General features: G+C 43.2%; 1 protein-coding gene across 10 annotated transcripts in view; it reads right to left on the reverse strand.

The window, feature by feature from the left end:
- Nucleotides 1–18906, reverse strand: part of LOC110072990 (uncharacterized) — an 80655-nt gene that overhangs the window by 16887 nt on the left and 44862 nt on the right. For 6 of the 10 annotated variants that reach the window (XR_013538998.1, XR_013539002.1, XR_013539001.1 and 3 more), the window contains exon 5: nt 1028–3981. The gene's annotated coding sequence lies outside the window, so the exon portion shown is untranslated. The remainder of the gene's footprint in view (nt 1–1027; nt 3982–18906) is intronic. The other 4 variants (XR_012081587.2, XR_012081592.2, XR_012081590.2 and 1 more) reach the window with 3 other exon arrangements.

Genomic DNA, 18906 nt, shown 5'->3' on the forward strand with positions numbered 1-18906 from the left:
GCAAAACAACGATTTTCCTCCAGCTGATCGGCAGTTTCAAAATGGCCGCCGGGTAAATATAATGGCTCCCTGCTGTTTTCTGGGATGGATTCCTCACAAGACAGCCACTGAAAATGGCCACCCTATGGAGGATCTTCACTGGACGGTGAGTTTCCAGCCCATTGGAATGCACTGAAGGGGTTTCAGTGCGTTTCAATGGGCTTTTTATTTTCACATTATGACGTTTTCGTTCTACGGCGATTTCGCTGGAACGAATTAATGTCGTAATGCGAGGCACCACTGTATATAGCTACTGTTGGGGCAACTCTGGAGAAACAGGGCTTCAAAACCTGCACCCATTTTAAAGTTGCCATTACACACAGTCACACAAATTATAACTATTTGCTCTAAACTCTCCGGAGCTTTGCCAAAGCCCCCGTTTGCTGGGATAATAAAAGCGGATTGTTTTGCTCAAGATTTTTAGTGACTTTGGAGAACATGGATTGGCATAAAACTTGAGATGCCATTATGTTGTATGGCGTGTGTTGCTGTTTTAAAACAATCATTAAACCACTTAACTCTACATCCCTGAAAATACCGTGAGCTACACTTGGGTTGTTAAAGACTGGGTGCATATTGTAATTTTTTTTAAGTGCACGCTTTGATAAGCCTGCTGAAAGCAAATATTCTTAAACCAAGGCAAGCTGTTGTCTGAGAAAATAAGATGAGTTCTGCTTGAACAGGCCAAAGGCCGTTCTGGTCCAGCATTTTGCTTTTCACTGTGGCCAGCCACGTGCCTCTGGGAAGCTCCTAAGGAGGTCCCGGGTTCAACAGAACTCTCTTTCTGCAGCCTCTGAACCTGGGAGGACCTTCAGGCCATCAAACCAGTAGCTGTTCCCATTCTTCCCGATGAATTTGTCTACTCTTCTAAAGTCTTCCAAGTCTGATTGCCATTCCTACCTCTTGTAGTAGCACATTCTACAGATTAAGCTCTGTGACATTTGAGGAGATACTTCCTTTTGTCTATTTTGAATTGCCCGATATTCACCTTCACTTCTGCGCTCTTCTTTGTAAATATCCCCGAGAGACGTGGTGGCGCTGCGGGTCAAACCGCAGAAGCCTCTGTGCTGTGAGGTCAGAAGACCAGCAGTCATAAGATCGAATCCATGCAATGGAGTGAGCCCCCGCCGCTTGTCCCAGCTCCCGTCAACCTAGCAGTTCGAAAGCATGCAAATGCCAGTAGATAAATAGGGACCACCTTGGTGGGAAGGTAACACCGTTCCGTGTCTAGTCGCGCTGGCCATGTGAACACAGAAGCTTGTGTTCGGACAAGCGCTACCTCTATGGGTTGGTAATGGAGATGAGCACCACCCCCTAGAGTCAGACATGACTGGACATATTGTCAAAGGGAACCTTTACCTTTACCTTGTAAATATCCCAGCTGTCTTCCCACTGAGCCTCGTGGCGCAGTGGTTAAACTGCTATATTGCAGCCAAAACTGTGCTCACGACCTGGGGTTCAATCCCAGGTAGCAGCTCAAGATTGACTCAGCCTTTTATCCTTCCAAGGTTGGTAAAATGAGTACCCAGCTTGCTGGGGAGGCAATGTGTAGCCTTCATAATCAATGTGTAAACCGCCCAGAGAGTGCTTGAAGCACTATGGGGCGGTATATAAGCAGCATGCTTTGCTTTTGCTTTTCTTTCTCTCTCTCAATCTCTGGCTCCCCACAGACTCTTATTAGGTCCTACTTCTTCCATAGCTGGGGTCAAGTCCAAGTCATCAGGCACAGCCTCACAGTTTCCTCCTCCATATTTGAATTTTTACCCAATTTGAGCATCTGCCAAGTTCTCTATTGCAGCTTTGCTCCCTATCTTCCTTGGTCCCTTCTTGCCCTCTGCTTCCCTGCATTGTTGATATTTTAATTCGGTTTCAACTCCCAAATGTGGATAGCAGACCACCCTGCAGTGACTCAACACGCCTAGGAATATTGTAGAAGGAGTAAGGGGCATGCTGTAATTTAGGGTCAAACTACACATTACAATAGCACATCAAGGGAGAATTATTTATGTTCTGGAAGACATCTGGCTGTTACAGCATGAATACGCATGCCTTTTATAGTTGGCAACTATATCTGGGATTGGCCATCAAGTGCTAAACACTGGCTTTGTTTTCTTAGGCACCAACTCACCTGGAATCAAATTCTGGAGCACAATTTCTACTTGCAGTAAGGTGCTCTCTGTAATGTCTCATTTGACTCTTGCTATGTACAGCAATGAATGTACATCTATAAACCAGCTCTTGCCTTGGTCAAGGTCAACTGAAGTAAAGTCAAACAACGAACATTCTGCCCTCCTCTTTCAGTTTTCATTCATTTGCGTCTTCTCAGGTATTCCGAGAATGGGACAGGCAAGAATGGGGACAGGAGATGAGCCATTCAAATTGTACAGTCTCTTTGTGCAATAGAATGTGTGGAACAGATATAAGGAGAGCTAGGTTTTAGAATGAAAACTTCCAGAATACTACACCCAGAATGGACAATGGCCCTACCAAATAGTTTTTTTCTAGAATTTGTAACTTTTGCTACCTCTGAGATTGAGGCAGAAATGGCTTTGCATTTTCACATAATTCTTTCAGGTTTAAAACACCATAGAATTGTTTTACCAATGAACTATAGTGACAAGAATTGACTGTACCCCTTTAGACTTCATCTAGGGCTGTTGGGTGAGTAACATTCCCTTTCCTGAGATTCGGGGCCGAAAACTGTGAACTGAAGCAGAGGGCTTATGATGTTAGAAAATTGGAGTTTTGCGACACCGCAGAGGGTGGTGGAAGATTTGAAGGGGAACTGTAATTGCATGTGGGCCAACAAATATAAAAACAGACATGAGGTGGATTTGGGTTCAAAGGCTTTGAATTAATGTAAAATATAGCTTATTAGGTAAGAGGGCAACTCAAGCTGCAGAAAAATTGGGAGTGGGCCAGTAGCAAAGTGTGCTCAGTGGCTGCTGCAGTTGCCACGGCTCTCAATTGGTTCCACACTCCTTCTGGGGCTTGTGGAAGATTTGTTGTCAGTCTAGAAGGAATTATCTCTGAGCCCTGCTCTGTTGCTGCCACAGCTTGTGCAACAAGAGGGCTCATGAGTCACTGTGCAGGTGCTCAACGCCTTTTCTTGTCTCAAAAGGCCCAGTGGAGCCAAGCGCATCCGTCCACTCATTCTCTTCCCAGTCTACTCCCCTCACTCCTGGTTCTTTGGTGTTGTGCATGCACAACATGCACACTTATAAATGGCCTTTCCATTTAGCCAGTGAATGCTGACAGTTCGCTGGAGATCACTGTGGGTAGTTGGGAATGGATGCTGGAGCTGGAAAGTCACCTCATACCAAAAAAATTAAAACTCTTTCCTCCTCCACTAACTCTTTACTCTGAGATTTGTTCCCTTGCCTATAAACCAGGAGATGTGGACCTGTAGATAGCACACTCCTCCTTACACTACAATAGGAGGACATCCAGGAGAAAGGACCTTTCTGGCTTACCTCCTGTTGTAGTCGTTTTTCAAAATAATAGGGGTTTTGAATGGGGTTATGTTCATCTGGGTTTTTTTACAGTAATGCAGGAGGACCATTAAAAGCAGGACCTCCTACCTGTAGTTGTTATGGTCATAATATGTGCTGAATACATGCTCCACACAGTGTACAGTAGCCCACCAAACCTTAACTCCTCTCCTTCTTTCTTCTTCTTCTTCTGACTTCTCAAGGAGAGGATGCCATACACGTGGCAGGGTTTGATCCATGAAAGATGGGATAAATTGAGCTGAACGGGAAACCATCTGGCGCCTCTTTTGTTCCAGTGAAAATGGAGACAGTTGGTCTAGTGACCCTGGCAACTCTTGGGGCAGGAGAAAAGAACTTCCCCCGAGGTCTCTCGTGTCCACCTGCTCCACAGGTTCTTCCATCCTGGAAATGTTTTGCTCACCTTGCACATTTTTCCACGTAACCGCTTGCTCTGTGAAGAGAAATGGGGGAGTCCATAATCGAATCAATGACAAAAGGGTGGGTGGGTGGGGCAGGGTGGACGCGGGAGAAGAAAGGTGCAGAAGCCTGTGTAAGATACAGTAAAAATGCCCATGACAAGCCATGATAAATGGGTCGTTATAAAATTCATGTTTAGGCTGCACTGGTCTGGGGATAATGTCATTTGTCATGGCAACACAGGAGCACTAATGAGCCCTCATTGCATATTCATGGCTCTGTGTGTGTGTGTGTGTGTGTGTGTGTGTGTGTGTGTGTGCATGCGTGCATGTGTGCATGTGTGTGTGCGCACATGTGTTCCTTCCCATCCTAACCCAATGGTTGGTAAATATCCCCACTTCAAGCTCAAACTCAGCTTTGCACCTCTCTACTCTCTCTCTCTCCCTCTCTCTCTCTCTCTCTCTGATGTTGCAGCAATTATACTGTAAAAGTGCAGCCCAAGATTGATTGCTTGGATCTGTAGTTCAATTGTAAATTAGAATATGTATCCTCCCCAGGGATCCACGGGCCCCTATTTGTGATTAAGAAAAAAGCCCCATAATAGACTAATAGCCAAAAGTTCTCTCTCTTTTACTTTCAGGCAATTAGCTTGATGAAATGGCCTCTTTCTGTGTACGCTGGAAGTGTAAACCGATATCATAATGAAGTATATGATGTTTATTCTATTATTTTCACCTTCTTGTGTATGGAGGGAGCATGATTGTGGAGCGGGGGGGGGAGAGAATGCATAAGTAATAGGATGCTTTGTCTGCTCCGTTTACTAATGGTAAAGTAAAACTCTTCCTTAAAGAGGCAGTGTGGTTCTCTCAGTGTCTTTAAATTAAGCCAGATGTTAAGTGCATCCCATGTTTCCCTTTCAAGACTGCTTTCCTTACAAGATTCTCCATTCCGTTTGGGAAGATTATGGGATAACATCAGTTGGGCCAGCCCGACTCTTCAGCAGGAACCTTCTAAAAGTCTGAGTCTGCTTTAAAACAAGGTGCTTGTTCAGAATAGGATTCTGGAAATGGAGGTTATTTGCTTCCACCGTCAGATATCATTGGTGATACAGCAGGAAGGGTCCATGCCAGTTTCCAGAAGATTTAGTAATCCCCTAAACCCATTAATTTGTCCACCTCTCCTACAGGCACAACATCTGAGTCTGTGATAGTAATATTTCAACTTAGGCTATCTGAGTACAGGGTAAAGACAAAACGTCAATAAAGCTTTTGCTCAACTGGAGTTCTGCCTTTCCACTTCAGCTTGCTCCATGAGCTCTTGAAGGAACATTATTTCTATATAAGAGGCTTAGAGCATCGTTTGAACCTCTCTTGAACTATTAAGACCTCAATGCAGTTTTACACGGAAGCATTTTGAACACAGATGGACATGCTGACGAAAGCTAGTTTTAGAGTTGAATTGCAAATCTGACGACGATACAGAAACCTCACATGTGAATACAGCCCTCCAAAGCTGTTTCTGAGTGCTGCATTTTGTATGAACTTGTTCATCCCGGCCTTTTTGCCCCACTGTCACAGCACTGAAAATATGTTTTTTGTGGGGTGACACAATCCTTTCACCTAGTGCAGCCATATATCAAATGGAGGATGTTCTCATAAACAAAGCCCTGCAGGCTGTGATCTTATCGGTTGCCTCTTCCTTCTTCACAGCCCTGCTCAATGACAAACATGCGCTTTCTGCTAAATGTTTTGCTCCAGTTCCTGTACAACGGGCTTCAGGAAGGAAACAGTGCTGGTTTAGGAGCAGCTAGCTGTCCTGCAAATCTGGACTGGCTGGTCATGTGGCAGTGAGAGGAGATAAGAGCGGCAGAGCTATGATCCTGTTTTCTTGATGGGCTGCATTAAAAATAAAACAAAATCTCTTTATGGTGCACAAGGAACTGTGTTGTACCATGGCAGAAACAAACCACCAATCCTCCTTTCTCAGGGTTGAAATTTTTATTTTGGATTCTAATGGCCATCAGTTCCCACTCAGCATGGCCAATAGGCAGCAGTGACGCCAATATGGTTATACTCCAACAATATTTGGACTACCTTCTTCAGCCATGTGACCTTCCAGGTGTGTTTTACTTACAGCACCCATTAGGTCTAGCCAGCAGAGACAGTGACGATGGATTATGGAAGTCCAAAAAAAATTTAGAAGACCATGATGGACTACCTTCATGCTGTAGTACTACTTAGGATGTAATATTCAGCTTGTACATCCTATCTAGTAGTAGCACTTGGGATTATTCAAACCATTTGCACAGTCTTGCCACAATCTGTAATCTTTAAATTAAGACACTAGGAGAATCCTCCAATAGTATAGATGGAAAGGCCAAGGCTAGAAGAAGCAATGCCTTCTCTAAGGTGATAACAGAGGTGGGATTTGAACCACTATCTTCATTAAAAATTCAGTCGACATCCTTTTTTAGCTCTTTGTTGTTCCATGTCAGCACTATCTGTGCTTTACTGTTTGTTTGTTGTTGTTTTTTGCTTCATATTTGATCTTGTGCCTCACTTAGAGCTGCGGTACCCAACCATAGGCTGAGCATGAATTTGACCCAACTCTGGGAGGCAGTGGAAGACAGGAGGGCCTGGCATGCTCTGGTCCATGGGGTCACGAAGAGTCGGACACAACTTAACGACTAAACAATAACAAAGCCTCTTGTCTTCCTCCTCCTATCTGTGGTAAACTCAGATTTCTCCCTCCCTTCCTGATTCATGGTAACCATTGTTTGCTTTAATGTTAAAATCAGGTAAAATACAATTCTTCCAATCCAGTGTTTAATTGGGGGTCACATTTCAAACCCATGATTGCCAGTTCTATGAGGTCTCCGTGGAATCAGATGTGCTGTAGTTTCTAGCAAGAAATAAATTATGATGATTGTGAGGTGAAAAAAGCAGAAATTGCATCTAGATTCAAAAGTGAAGTCTGTTCTGCAAACATGTAGTCATTGATGTCCTGTTTTCACAATTTAGGTTTTATTGAGAGTTCCAAGCATCCTAATATTTCAATGCTGAATCAGCTGGCATTGGATTGGGTTGTGCCATATATGGTTTGGCCAGTCTATGAATGGAATAAGTGCTTAAATTTAGTAGATAAATAAGTAAGTATAGAAGTATGTCAGAGCAGAAGCTATAGTGTGCAAAAGCGAGAAAAGGGAGCATATGAACTTGACAGATGGGTCTTATGGCCATACCATGATTTGGAAGACATCTGAGTTGAGTCTCTGTTTTCAGTGAACCAGACTAAAATGAGAGACAAACATTCATCTATGATGCAAGATTCAGTTACTGCACACTGACTGTGAGACCAGATTATGATGTCATGGAATGTTCAATAGAGTCAGAATGTTTGTAACCGAACTTCAGCAAGAAATCAGGTAGATTGAACCATTGCAGACGGATTCCAACTAAGCCAGCCTATTATTTTGTCAGCAACGTTTCTTATTATATATTTTAAAGCCAGGACAGGTTTTTAGACTTTTAGTGCTTGGTGTTTTGTTCAGTACCAGTTTTTTTTTTCCCCCAGCAGTAAAATAATTTTAAAAAGCAGCTGTTAGCAGCACCTCACCCAACCCCCAGCCCCGTCTTGTGGTAGCAACGAAGCTTTGCCAAAAGTTAATTCTGCACAATAAAATTAATCCCATAGGTGTAAATATCCTCAAGATCTGCCAGGACTTTCAAGCTGTGCCAATGGCAAGATCGTGCAATTACAACTATTCCCCATAAGTGCTGGAGCCTTACAACATTAATAGATCATTTTAATGGGGGCAATTTTTAAAATTTGTATTTAATTTGCAATGCTGAGTGTGCTTTGGACAGCCGAGTCGGGGAGAGATGTATTACAGGAGGGTAGGTGTGTGTCGGGGCTCCGTGATCTGGGATCAAAAGTCTAAAACTGGGGGTTACACACCTTTCTCTTGACTACACGAACCTGCTGTGTAATAATTATTATTGTTAAAAATATGTTAAAAAGGCAAGGAAGCCATGGTCATTGAAAGGGAGATGGGCTGTTTTAGAGATCCAGTAAGAAATGGTGTTCAGAAATGGATGGTAACAATGGCTAAAGATCTGAACAGGGGCAGCACCTTAGCACACCATTTTGGGTCAAGGTATCTCCTTCTCTGACCACAAGACACCTATGGCAGACTTCTACTACATCATTACCCCCCACTCAGTCCACCAAATCTAATTCCTTAAATCTGTTCTTCACTTCCACTGTGTATTCCTAAGGGATTTGGTTTAGATTATACCTGACTAGCCAAATGGTTTTTCCTACTGTACTTTCTTCAGTTTAAGCTTGAGTTTTGCTATAAGAAGATGGTGATCAGAGCCACAATCAGCTCCAGGTCTTGTTTTTGTATAGAGCTTCTCCATCTTTGGCTGCAGAGAACATAATCTGATTTTGGTATTGCCCATCTGGTGATGTCCATGTATAGAGTCACCTCTTGTGTTGTTGGAAAAGAGTGTTTGTGGTGACCGGCTTGTTCTCTTGACAAAACTCTATTAGCCTTTGCCCTGCTTCGTTTGGAACTCCAAGGCCAAACTTCCCTGTTGTTCCTTTTATCTCTTGGCTCCCTACTTTAGCATTCCAGTCCCCTAGAATGAGAAGAACATCTTTCTTTGGTGTTAGTTCTAGAAGATGCTGTAAGTCTTCATAGAATTGGTCAATTTCAGTCTCTTCAGCATGGGCAGTTGGTGCATAAACTTGGATTACTGTGATCCTGAAAGGTATTGAAATCATTCTATCATTTCTGAGACTGTATCCCAGTACAGCTTTTCCCACTTCTTTGTTGACTATCAGGGCTACTCCACTTCTTCTACGGGATTCTTGCCCACAATAGTAGATATGGTAATCGTCTGAATTGAATTCGGCCATTCCCATCCATTTTAGTTCACTGATGCCCAGGATGTCAACGTTTATTCTTGCTATCTCCTGTCTGACCACATCCAGCTTACCAAGGTTCATAGATCTTACATTCCAGGTGCAATATTTTTCTTTGCAGCATTGGATTTCCCTTTCACTTCCAGGCGTGTCCGCAGCTGAGCGGCCTTTCAGCTTTGGCCCAACCACTTCATTAGCTCTGGAGCTACTTGTCCTTGTCCTCCGCTCTTCCTCAGTAGCTGTTGGATGCCTTTTGACCTGAGGGGCCCATCTTCCAGTGTCATATCTTTTAATCTTTTGTATCTGTTCATGGAGTTTTCTTGGCAAAGATACTGGAGTAGCTTGCCAGTTCCTGCTCCAGTTGGATCATATTTAGTCAGAACTCTCCAGTGTCCCTGCACGGCATAGTCCATAGCTTCTCTGAATTACTCAAGTCCCTTCACAGCAATCCATGAAGGGGCCAGAGAGCCTAAGCCGTAACAACCAACAACAATTTCATGTATTGTTTCTTGTCTTTTTTAAAAAAAAAAATCCAAAATTGACATTTTGCTACAGAATGTCTACCAGGCAGCTTATATTAAATGCTTAAATTCATGATTGTAAGAACTTCCTGAATACAACGGACAAACAGAGCTGTCGTACTGTTAAAACCCAGGAATGATGTTAAATTAAATGCCTGAGTAGCTATGACAGATGTTGAGCTTCGTACTGACCTGCCAGTTAAAGATGACCAAAGAGAGATTTGAAATTTGGCAGGCCACCACATAAAAGAACCATAAAACAAACCTTTCTATATGCAATTTCAAACCAAAAACTGTATTGCCAAATCTGGAGAAGTCCACTGTCTGAATGACAACTATGCCATTATCTTTGTAAGTGCAAACTGAATGGTACGCTTTTAAAAATATAGACTGAACAGAATTTTTTAGCATCCCTAATTGAAGTTCGCTCCCAAATTTCTTCTGTCCTGCTTCCTCTGCAAATGTTGATAATTATCCTCCATATATTCTCTAGCTAACTGAAGCTAAATCTAACAATTACTCAGTCTGAGTAGATCCATTGTATCCATGGAACTTTTGTAAGTTTTGATTTAACAAGTCCAATAAATGCAGTGGGACTAACTCTAGTGGTGACTAACCATTGGTGTTTGCCTAAAGCTTCACTGTGAGGAATGCCATCGGACAAAAGGTTTCCGTTGCTCTCAGCTGCTACTAGTGCCACCACAGGCACTGGCAAAAATGCAATTGTGAAGGTTAAATGGGGGGGGGGGGGACTTGATTTTTCTAAACATGTGATGCTAAATCCAATGACTAGTCTCAATTTGAGTAGAGTCCTTGCATCAGTTGAATTTACCTATGTGTTGACTTACCAGGGCCACATGGATTCATTTCAGATTTGCTCCAATTAAAACTACCAGCATCAGATTTGATAGCTGTTTTTGGGAATCTGTAAGACTGGATTTCCACATCTAAAACTTGATCACTGATGTTTGATGGCTGATAGGTAAGACAACATCCTAATTGTCAGGACCAGATAAGCAATCCAGTCAGGACCAAAAAGAGTGGCTGAATCAAGAGGGAATCCTACATAGAAATCATGCGTCTACTGCTTCTACTTCTTCTGTTATCTCCTTTGTAGCCTTGCTTATACAGTGTGCACATACTGATACTCAGCACACAAAGAAATCCTATAGAGCAGTGGTTCCAAACCTTGGGTCTCCAGATGTTCTTTGACTACAACTCCCAGAAATCCCAGTCAGCACAGCTTGTGGTGAAGGTTGGGAACCACTGCTGCAGAGGACATTGGAGGGAGAATTTTGAAGGGAGGAGCCAACTCTCCTTGTCTAAAGTGCATGGATAAATTCCCAAGCAACTTCACCACTCTTCATCCTCCAATGAGCACCATTGATCCCGATTCACTCCAAAATCTGAGTCTTTTTGTGATGTCTGATTAAAGTGCCCTTCCAGTTAAACCACCGGTTCATATCCTCAAAATATTGCTTCTGCTGTGAATATGTTAGCTATGATATTCATCACGTGGTCACTTAAAATCAACGTGGTGCCTTGCTTGACGATTACCTCATTAGACAAGGAAATTGTTTGACGATCAGTGTTTTTTTTTTAAAAAAAACCAATGATTCAATGTTTTTTTTCCGTTTTACGATGATTGGTTTCCTGCTTCGGGAACCAATTTTTCTCTTAACGATGATCAAAAACAGCTGATTGTCAGGTTTCAAAATGGCCACCCGCTGTGCAAAATGGCTCCCTGCTGTGCTTTAGGACAGATTCCTCACATTACAGGCACTGGAAAATGGCCACCCTATGGAGGATCTTCAGTGGACGCTGAGGTATTTCGTCCATTGGAATGCATTGAACCGGTTTTCAATATATTTAAATGGGCTTTTTCATTTTGTTTGAGGACTTCGCTTAACAGCGATTTGAATGGAACGAATTATCCTCGTCAAGCGAGGCACCACTGTAGATAATTCACTTCTTTATTGAATATTCTTCAGTTTGGTTGTTCGGGTTCTTTGGCCATGTTCTGAAGGTTGTTCTTCCTGACGTTTCACCAGTCTCTGTGGCCAGAGTTCCTACTCCAGTCGTCTGAAGAGGCCAGCCACAGAGACTGGCAAAACGTTAGGAAGAACAACTTTCAGAACATGGCCAAAGAGCCTGAAAAACCCACAACAACCATCAGATCCCGCCTGTGAAAGCCTTCAAGAATGCATTCTTCAGTTTCTCTAATTGGTTTGACTATAGGTATTCCTTTCTGGAAAAGTTCTGCCTGTATCCTCTCACCCAACCACTTCCATTTGTGGTGTTATCTCCATCTAATTCCTCTGTTGCACTGCCTTTCCACACCCGCCCCACCCCACTGCAGCATAATTTGCCTACCTGACTTATGTCACCAAGATGATCCTAGTCAAGCAGGGATCATGGGCTGAAACAGCCATCACTAAGTTTCATAACCATTCCATTCAAGCTATGTGACATCGTGAGGAGCACGTCTCACCAACAGAGTGCCCAAGCAAGAGAGGGTGATACAAGTGAACAGGGAAACATTTCAGCAGGCATTGCTAGGAAAAAAAATTATTGGGGAAAACGGAAACTCAAAACTCTTCACCATTCCCTAGAAACTGTGGATTTGATTAGTTCAGTCCATTTGATTAACTGCGTTCCATGGCAAACGGCCTGCATAAACAAACGTAGGGTTTGGAGGCTGCAGTGTTGTATCTCTATCTGCTTTCCCCCTGAAAACAGCTGTCGCTGGGCATTTCCAAAAATCTAAGACCAATTGTTCAGTAGAACCATCTTTCAACAGAAGCTCATAACCCTGTTCTTGCCCCTCCGTTTCATGCTTGTTAATTCAAAAGATGATCTAAAAAAGAACAAGGACTTCCAAACATTTTGGCTTGCCTCTGCATTACCACATCCCTCCGTTCTTTGTGCAAGTAACTGGGTCCTTGCAATTGTGGGAAAGAAATATCACATCCCCCCCCTACACACACACGTGTACAGATAGAGAGAGAGAGAGAGAGAGAGAGAGAGAGAGAGAGAGAGAGAGAGAGAGAGAGAGAGAGAGAGACCTCTCTCCCATGAGTTTACTTTGCTTGCATTTTCACAGCCCAAGGAAACAAAATGCAATTTTTCTAATCTTTCTAATGTAATGGAATTTGTGAGGATGAAACACGAGAACTTTGAACGCTGGATTTGTAGTGCAGCTTCCCCCCGGAGGAAATGACATTTCTTCTGTCTGTCGCTGCTTTCATCTTGTACAAGATTGTTTGACTTTTGCCACACTTTCTCGGCTCGCCATCCAACAGTTCTTTGCCTTTCCTCTCCATCTCCTTTCTAGTATGAGCTGCTGTTTTTCATTTCCACCCTAAAATAAAAACCATTCTGAAGAGGATTAGAAATATGAGCTTTTTATGCCGCAAACGCCATATCTTTAAGCAATTCTCCAAGGAGACGTGCGTTTCAAGTTGCAGGGGTGGGAAACCCATTTGATAATGGAAAAGTGCTCTAAGGTATGAAATTTGCTTCTGACGCGCCTGAAAATTCAAGCAACTGAAGTTCTTAGCCAATGAGCTTCCTTCAGGTTCAGTGTTTCTGTCAGTCATGGCAACCAGAACATCCAGTTCTGGGGATACACACAACTATATATATATATGAGTGATGGCTTCAGAAGTCATTCTGTTGCACGCCAGTTTGCTATTTGCAGGGTTTTACGAGGAAAAGAACACTTCAAACCAGGGAGAAGCACAAAAGTAACAATAACGCAAAGGTCTCTCCACTTGGCAGTCCAAACTGGTTCCAGAAATCCTGTCTGGCCCAGCTTCTGGTGGTGAAGGCTTCTGGATGCTTTAGTCCAAGAACATCTGGGGGACCCAAGATTGGGCGCCACTACTTTAAACCAACTTCATGCATGGCTATAAATCAGCATTTCTCTCCAGCCCAGAGTGCTCAATCTGAAATTTGCCTCTCCTTTCCTTTGAGACCTGAGGCATCATGAGAAGTCCATGAGATGTCTTCTGGCCCCAGAAACCAGGTGACCCTGGCAACAAGCATGACACCGGTTCTTCAGATCCACTGCCTCAGAAGCTGCCAAATAATGCCAGTTGACAGTAACCCTGCATATATCACTCCACACCAGTATGGGTGGCACCATGTTCATAAACCACCCTCTCTGAACCAGCCTGTTTCCGGCGTCCTTCAGCTATTTCCCTCATGCTGTCTCTCGAAGTCTTCTTTGTCAAGGGACTTGGAACGACCACATGCCGTCACTCTTTAAGGCACCCACAGACAGAGATTTATCCCTGACTTACCAAGGGTGAATGTCGACTGTGCTGTTTTAAGCTGTAATGGTGATTAAATCATAGAACATTCGCTATTGTATGTCCCTCTGATTTTTATCTCCATCCTTTTCACATTTCTATTCACTAAGTGAAGGCACGAGGCTTAATGTTGTATTTCTGAAAGGTCCCTGGACAGATTTAGTGCTGGAAAGGAATATATATAGACAGCTGGAATGAGGTACCCTGTTTTTACTACAGTGAATGCCTTGTATTTTAATATCCTCTTCTAGCCAATACTAAAATGCCTTCCTGGCATGTTCCCCCTAAGGTCGTTGGTGTTATTTGGAGGTTTCAGGCATCCTCCATTTGGCGGATGATTCCCCAGGATTTGGTGGCTCAGCAAGGAAATCAGGGAGCTAAATTTGCAGCTGGAACTGCTGGCGTATCATGGAGACAGGCGTGCAACATTTTTGCAAGAAACCTGGTAGGAGGATCTTCTGCTTTCTGTCAAGTTTAGAAGTAACATTCAAGTCTTCACGGTGAAAGCTTGTGGATGTAACCAGATATAAATAGACAACGGCACATACAATCCTACGTTTAGGAAAGATAAACATCAGGGGAAAGGCCACATGGTTGTGGAAATAATACAAATGCAGGAACATGTGATACCTTGAATTGATCATTAAGAATATATATTAAAAAACAAACCAAAAACCAAAAACCAAACAGTGAGCTTTTGATGACAGATGATCTTCTTCAAGGCTCTGCATCAAGTTCTTGGGGGTAGTCCCAACTTACATGCTGTTGTTAATCTCCCAAATTCACATGGCTGATGATGTTGAGAACATGTTTGCCCCAGATTGCCTTCCTGTCACTTAAGAGATGAGCCATAAAGTCCAAACTGCTAGCTAAGAAGGAGCCTCGCATACTGCAGCTATCTCCATCTAAGAAGCAAACCTGGCCTCAACATTATAAGCCATGTCAATTTGGGACACTGACAACAGCATATAAACAAAAACTTGATACACAGCCTTGAAGAAGAAGATCTATCATTGAAAGCTCCCTGTTTGCTTTTTTGTTTGTTTGCTTGTTTTATATTCTTAATGGTCAATTCAAGGTGTCACCTGCGCCTGATTTTAGGAAAGAGAGGGAGACCGACTCGCCGAATCATGACTAACTCTTAGCATTTTATGCCTTACTTCATGTGCCTTTATCCACATAGCCTGTTTGGTGACATGGTTCCATATTGTGATTCAGAAGCACCATCAGGTCACGTACGTAGAGACCCACAGTGGATCTGAGGGAACAGGAAGAGGGAATGGCATTGGAGGAGGCAGCCATTGAGGTGGTGCTGGGTAGGGGAAGGAATGACAGTGCGGGTAGAATATGCCTACGTAGGAGAAGAGAGTTTAGATACCTTACATCTATCCCCTCTTCTAGTCCTACCCCCACCCAGATGGTATCAGGTGGCCATAGCAGCAAAACCTCAAAGCCACACAGTGCTGTTGATGAACGCCAGGTCAGTACAAAGTAAGACTGCCCTCATCCATGATATAATTCTGGATGAGGGTGCTGACCTGACATGCATTACTGAGACCTGGGTGGGAGACCTTTTGAAAGAGCGGTCCCTCAAGGAGGTAAGAGGGACGGCTTGTAGACAAAGGGCCTTTTCGCAGCTGCCCCCAGACTATGGAACGCCCTCCCGACTGAGATTCGTCTGGCGCCGACACTGATGACATTTCAGCACCAGGTCAAAATTTCTCTGTTCCAGAAGGCTTTTAATTGAAATAATATCAACTGTGGGTCCTGATGGCAATTTTTAGAGTATATTTTTAATTGTATTTTAATTGTTTTATCTTTTTTACTGTGTTTTAATTGTTGCAATCTATGCCACAGGAAGCTAACCATGTGGGATGTAAAACAGATACTGGTCTTGATCCAATGTTTGGGAAAGCCTTACTCCTAAAGAGGAATGGAAATTGCCAAATTCTAGACAGTTAACTGCACTGGGTTGCATACTAGACATCTTTAAATTTTGATTTTCTGGATAACACAGTGGTTGCCAGAGGTTGGGAATACAGATGGGCACAAACCGTCGATTCGTTTATTGCCCAAATAGCTGTTTGATGCTTCCAAGCCTTGTATCCTCCAGTGGGCACCCACTCAAAGGCAGAGGAGGTGGGGCAGGGAAGCCAAGGCTATGCTTCTCTGTGCGTGCCCACTGGAGGAGCTGAGGCTTAAAAGTGCCAGATACCTGTCTGGGCAATAAACGAACCAGCACGAATTGGCAAACTGGCTGTTCATGCCCATCTCTAGTTGGGAGTCGATTCTCCACTGTGCCTTTTTAACAGGGGTTGGACTCAATGATCTATAGAGTCCCTTCCAGCTCTGCAGTTCTAGATGTTGATGATCATTATGATGATGATTTGGGCCCCTCCAATCTGGCTCATGCTCTGGACACAAACCGATTTGTGAATTTCTTTCACTTTGCTCCAAAATCAAGATTGACCTTTCTGCTTCGGTCTGGGCCCTGCCCAAATCAGTCTAAATCAAGTGGATTTTGTTAGTAATTTTAATTGCAACAGTGATGGTCCCAATCCACCACACAGCCATGTTCAACACAGAATCATAGACTCCTTTATGTATTTATCTGTAATGGGAGAAGATCACTTCAGTCAGCTAAGGATCCCTATACATCAGATCCAAGCTACCAGCTCTCATAGAACAGACAGGGCATTTTCAGTTCCATGAAGTGGGCAGCTGCCATTAGACATATGATCCGCCTGCAGCCATCAGTTACCACTGGAAAATCCAAAGTTGAAGGTTTCTTCATCAAATCAACATTACAGACTTATAATGCATTCTTTAATTAGACGTTGCTATTAACTGGACTGTTGCGTGATTTAAATCTAGCTGTTAATCTCCGTCATTCTACACTGCCATAGTTTTTATGACATCTAGCGAGTGACTCCTTTATGTAGTAATCTATCTGAAAACCACCTTATTTTTCTTTCCTCCTTCCTTTTTTTATAGAAAGAAGAAAGGACATGAGATTGAAATGAAAGCTTTTCAGAGTCCGTCCATTAGTAATTTTCTGCTTAGTATTTGAAAAATGGCTCGTTTTAATTGCTTCACAGAGGAGAAAGCTATCAAAGCTAATGCTCTTTCTTTCCAAAGTTTTGTAATTATTTCTCTTGGACTCTTATTTGAAATGGCTTGAAAATATTTTCATTAAAATGTAGATTTTTTCCCCTCCTCTCCTCTTTCTCTCTCTTTGAAATGGACCTCTATTCCCCAGTGCTCCCCTCCTCCTCCTCCTCCTTTCATTGTTTGGCTACTAGCTTTACACTATGTAGAGATGAAGTCCAGCATTTGAAAACAAGAACAAGGGGATATGTCATTTGCATTGCTATTATCAGCCAGAATTCCATCAGGTTCGAATTTCATATCAAAATGCACGGTGATGAAGGAAAACAAACATTTACAGGAATGTTTGCCCACTTCCACCCTCCTCCACCACCCAAAGTTCTGAGTATTCGGGGAAATGATTTGACCTCCACTTTCTTTCTTCTTGATCTTAATGTCATAAAGACCTACGAAGAATCCTGTCGAATCAGATCAAAGGTCTATCCGATCCAGTATCCTTGTTCCTATGTGCCCAATGAGATGCCTTTGAGAAAACCCACCATCAGGAGAGCAAGGTGGGAAAGACTCTCATTCGGTGATGCTCCCCAGCAAGTGATCTTCTGGAATATATGGCCTCAGGATCTGGAGGAGACATCACAGCCATAACTAGCCATTATGACCGTTGGGACCTTGCAGGCCTTTAGCTTAAGTGAAGAGAGTGAAATATATAGAAAACAGATGGAGTACTTGAGGCAAAAAGCTTCATGTCCTTCCATTGACATCTTTTGGTGCCCTCTAAATTTCTGTGCCGTGGGTCACGATAACTCTTTTTGCTAAGTCAATGACACCAATGCTGGTGGAGAATACAAGGATGAAGGGCACCAAAGCATTAAGGCCACCAGGCAAAATAAAACCAAACTTTCTTCTCCTCCAGCATGGTGTATCATAAGATTTGTCTTCCTGCTTGGAGCCCAAGAGAAGCAGGTAGCCCTTATAAGTTGTCATGGACAGATTCATCCTTCGTGAAGTCATCTAAACTGGTGGACATGGCTAATCTGAATGTCAAGTTTGCCATGCACCGTTTGCGTAAGCCAGTGTTCCTCAACCTTGGGCCTCCAGATGTGCTTGGACTACAACTCCCAGAAGCCTTCAACACCACCTCTGCTGGCCAGGATTTCTGGGAGTTGAAGTCCAAGAACATCTGGAGGCCCAAGGTTGGGGACCACTGGTGTAAGCCACCTGTGAGGATTCCTTACTCAGTCTGCCATATAATTTCTGACATTCTCCTGCACAATTCTGTTGGAGTTTTATTGCAACCTCGCATGCTGCCTTTAGTATGTTTGGCTGGGAGGGACCTTTCTGGGCTGGGGTGACTGTCAATCTATCCAGCACTAACCAATGGCTCCCTCTCGCCTCTGATGCAAAGAGAACCCTGCGTCTCTGCTCTGCCTTTTTTCCACCTCTCTTGCAGTCTGTGAAAGTGTTGAGGCCTGTTGCTGCAAGCAGCCATATTTTGCCAGTTTGCTGTTTGATCTAGTTGAGTTTGAGTAATAGAATTTTTTTAAATCTTTCTCCCACTAATGTCTCTGAGTGAGTAACTGAGACTCTAAGTGCCAGTTGATGAGGGGGAAAAAAGGAGTAGGGAACTCAAAGCTGTTCTGTTCTGTGAATCCCTGCACTTCTGTTGAACAGCTAAGGGAATTTTTCATAAAATAACCCTAGAATTCTTCTAGGGGGAGATCTTTTTGAATCGTGATGGATACAGAAATGTTCCACAGCTGTATCACTGAGCTTGCATCCTCCTCTTCTAGGATGAGTTCAGTCTGTATTTGATGATGCCCTTGGCAAGGTGCCCCACTGGAGTCCAAATGTTGTTGTTTATGATGCACAGTATTTCAGGGGTTGGCAGCAGGTGGCCTGCAGCTGGCATATACTGCTCATGGAACACCCTCCAGTACTCAAGAATACTCTGAAAAGATGGAGAATCATGCTGATGGAAGTCTCTAGGAAATATGGTTCTCTTCTAAAACAAAGTGTATGACCCCCAACAACTTGTTTTGATCCAAAATGAGTTTGTTTGTTTAAAATACATATATATATCATGGTCAA

The sequence above is a fragment of the Pogona vitticeps genome, chromosome 12 (assembly GCF_051106095.1).
Source record: "Pogona vitticeps strain Pit_001003342236 chromosome 12, PviZW2.1, whole genome shotgun sequence".
Taxonomy (NCBI): domain Eukaryota; kingdom Metazoa; phylum Chordata; class Lepidosauria; order Squamata; family Agamidae; genus Pogona; species Pogona vitticeps.